The 3,515-nt window shown below is 45.3% G+C and overlaps 1 pseudogene; it reads right to left on the bottom strand.

Annotated features, from left to right (window-relative positions):
• Nucleotides 1–1,694: 1,694 nt before the first annotated feature.
• On the bottom strand, nt 1,695–2,542 carry LOC116474638 (myb/SANT-like DNA-binding domain-containing protein 3; annotated as a pseudogene).
• Nucleotides 2,543–3,515: the final 973 nt, after the last annotated feature.

The following is a 3,515-nucleotide window of genomic DNA, read 5'->3' as shown; positions in this document are numbered from 1 at the left end:
AAAACTTTGGGTGTCCCCAACCCACCTGCACATTGAGTTTTCTCCAGTAGCAATTACAGGAGCAGAGAAAAAGAGATTACCCAGGATTAGAAGGCTGCAGGCAGAGCGGCAGGAAAAGGCAGGGAGGGGGCTCTGGGTTCCTGGAGTGGCAGTGGTAGTGTGGAGTTCAAGCAGGGTTATATTACATTATGCTGTAAGGTGGAAAAGGGTGGGGCACATTTTAGAAATATTCCCATTAGAAATGGTAAGAAAGAAAAAATCTTATGCCCATGAGGTTGTAAATGTCAGAGCATTGTCTCATCGTTACTGAAAATGTGATCATTCTAGACACACAAAATTGTGCTCTCAGTCACCCACATCAGTGCTTCTGTGTATTTTGAGTTGCATTAATTTGCAGGCCACTTATTTAATATGAAACTGTGCCTGCTTGTTACTTGGTAGCAGACCTGGGAGCCAGGTGGCCTGGGTTCAGATTCTAGCTCCACCCCTTACTTACTGTGTGAACTTGGACAGGGCTGTGTACAGTCAAGCAGGTTGTGCACTGCACAAGGGGATGAAGGGTTCCTGAAATCCAGACTGCCCCTATTGCCAGGAATATGCCTTTTGTGGGTCTGTGCTGTGTCTGTGCGGAGGATGGGATGCACTGTTTCACCTTGCACAAAGGCACTGCATGGGTTGGTTCTGGCTCTGGCTTTGGGCAAGTTGCCTCTGCGCATCAGTTTCGTTGGAGAGGATAAATGAGTTACCGCATGTAATGTGCTTGGAACAGGGCCTGACACATGGCAAAGAACCGTGGTAAGGATTAGATGCTGATTATATGTAGTACTGGAATGAGCTGAGCCTTCTGGGTCTCCTCTGAAGGCTTATCTTGAGTTTCCCAAAGCCTGGCATTTAGGAGAGGATACAGCTCTCCACCCCTTACAGTTTGGTCACTGAGTTTGCATTTTTTCCCAAAGGTTCCAAAGGTTTCCAAAGGTTCTCTCTAAACCTTAAGCTTTTCCAGGTTGCAGCTGCTTAATCTTAAGGCAGCTGACCTTGGTGTTCCTGGTGCCTTCTTCATCCGAAAGAGGATGAGGTAGTTGGGGCCAAGGACACCCCGGGTAGTCTAGCAAGATTTGCCCTTGCTAGATATTTGCGTAAATCTTCTCCCTAACATCAAACTGGAGAAATATAGGTGTGCTACAGGGAGAATGAAAACAGCCCTTTCCAATTTGGAACAGCTTGCATGGAAGGTGGGGCCTTGCCCCTATGGCATCCAGATCTGTTCAGTAACTGCAACTTTCTTTCTTTTTTTTCTTTTTCTCTTTCTTTCTTTCTTTCTTTCTTTCTTTCTTTCTTTCTTTCTTTCTTTCTTTCTTTCTTTCTTTCTTTCTTTCTTCTTTCTTTCTTCCTTTCCCTTTCTTTCTTTCTCTCTCTCTCTCTTTCTCATGGTTCTTGTATGAATTCTAATTAAGAGACATTACATTCAGAATTATAGCAGTCATAGTGATAATTTTCAGAAGACTGTAACAGCTTCTTTGCCACTTGAGGGGTACAAAGGGTGCAGCTGTTTCACTGAAGGAATTCTTAAATAAGTGACTACTACCACTGGAATTTTCCTCGTTGTCGCTCTGTTACAGGTTACTGACCGCAAGTCCATGTTCCAGACATTTTTTGCCAACACAATTAATTACAAGAGAGCCACCCCCAAAGTCTTAGGGTGAATTGGGAAAGGGCCAGTTAAATGAGGAAACAGGCCATTCCTTGGTAAAAGTTTGTAGTTTTCTTTCCCGGTACATCTTCTCTTTATTGAGAACTTCGTTTTTATCCTGTGTTCCCCTTCTGCCATCTCACACTCTCGCTCTGTCTGCTGGATTTTGGCCACAATGCACCTCATTCATTTGTATCAGTTGCAGTTGTAAGATGGACATTCGTTGATCGTGTTCAGTCCTCATGCATCTTTTTTAAAGCACCTTCCTGAGAGATTTTGCTCCTGTAGTTTTTATTGGCTGTTATTCTGACAGCTGAACACGAGGGTTCAGGTTGAGAGGTCCTCTCACGTGTTGGAAAACGTATGAACTCTTTCTCATCATCGCACAGTTCTCTATTTGAAACAGCAAATGATTCTTGGGCCGTGGCCTCGGAGTGGTATTTGGGCTTCTCCTCCAGGGGGAGGGGTGGAGGGAGTGCTCTGCAGGAAGTAGAGCTGCTCCAGCAGCATGCTGGTGGTCTCCTTCCCTAGGACGTGGCTACTCAGGAGGGGGCTGACGCTCCCTTTCACCTTCTCTCTCCTTTCATGGGCCATAATTGTTTTAGTCTGAGCTTTGATGTTCTCCCAGCACTTCTTCCGCTGTTTGAAATCCGGCAGGGACAGCTCGGCTGAGAGTTGCATTCGTGGGTCGGCGCCTGCAGGTACATTGATTGCTTAAGGGCAATAGTTCACTAGCACATCACTTTTCTTACATTCCAGCACGTATTTATACTTTTCTACTAAAATCAGCAGGATGCTCTTTTCTAGTTCTGAGAAGTATTTGGCAGGTTTTATAATTTCATTGTTTTGCATTTTCCACTATATTTCTCCTGGCCGCTAGCTATCCTGTAATCCCAGCTACTTGGGAGGCTGAGGTAGGAGGACTGCTTGAGCCCAAGAGGTCAAGGCTACAGTGAGCCATGTTTGCACCACCGCACTCCAGCCTGAATGACAAAAGGAGACACTGCAGTGGCGTACCCCCCCCCCCTTTTTTTTTTCTTTTTTGAGACAGAGTCTTGCTCTGTCACCTAGGCTAGAGTGCAATGGCGTGATCTTGGCTCACTGCAACCTCCACCTCCTGGGTTAAAGCGATTCTCCTGCCTCAGCCTCCCGAGTAGCTGGGACTACAGGCGCCAGCCACCACGCCTGGCTAATTTTTGTATTTTTAGTAGAGATGGGGTTTCACCATGTTGGCCAGGCTGGCCTTGAACTCCCGACCTCAAGTGATCCACCCACCTTGGCCTCGCAAAGTGCTGGGATTACAGGCGTGAGCCATGCCCGGCCTGACTTCTTGTTTGGGGCACAAATCAGACTGTATAAGAATCATGAGAAAAACAGTAATATCTTGGGCTTTCACCAGATGTTTTATCCTGGTCAGCAGTATCTTTAGAAGACATAAATTTTCATAGTTTCTTGATTTTAGGATATATTTCATAGTTTAATATTTCTGAAATTGGGAGGCTTTGTACGATGTCTTTAATGTAGTACTTCTCTGCTCTCCCCAAATGCTGTTATTACATTGATTATGTGTCTCATAAATGAACATCCCTACCTCTTGTGGGTCATCCAGGATGGAATTTGTTTTATTGGTCAGCAGAAAGGGCTGTGACCTAATTAATGTATTGAGTAGGTATTCTGTGTAAGTTAATGCATTTATTTTGTTTTTTATTATTTTTGAGATGGAGTCTCACTCCGTTGCCGAGGCTGGAGTGCAGTGGCGCCATCACGGCTCACTGCGACCTCTGCCTACTGGGGTTCAAGCGATTCTTGTTCCTTAGAGCCTCCT

The sequence above is a fragment of the Hylobates moloch genome, unplaced genomic scaffold (assembly GCF_009828535.3).
Source record: "Hylobates moloch isolate HMO894 unplaced genomic scaffold, HMol_V3 SCAFFOLD_10, whole genome shotgun sequence".
Classification (NCBI taxonomy): Eukaryota; Metazoa; Chordata; class Mammalia; order Primates; family Hylobatidae; genus Hylobates; species Hylobates moloch.
The sequence above is the reverse complement of the archived record's forward strand: the minus strand, read 5'-3'. Positions and strand labels throughout refer to the sequence as shown.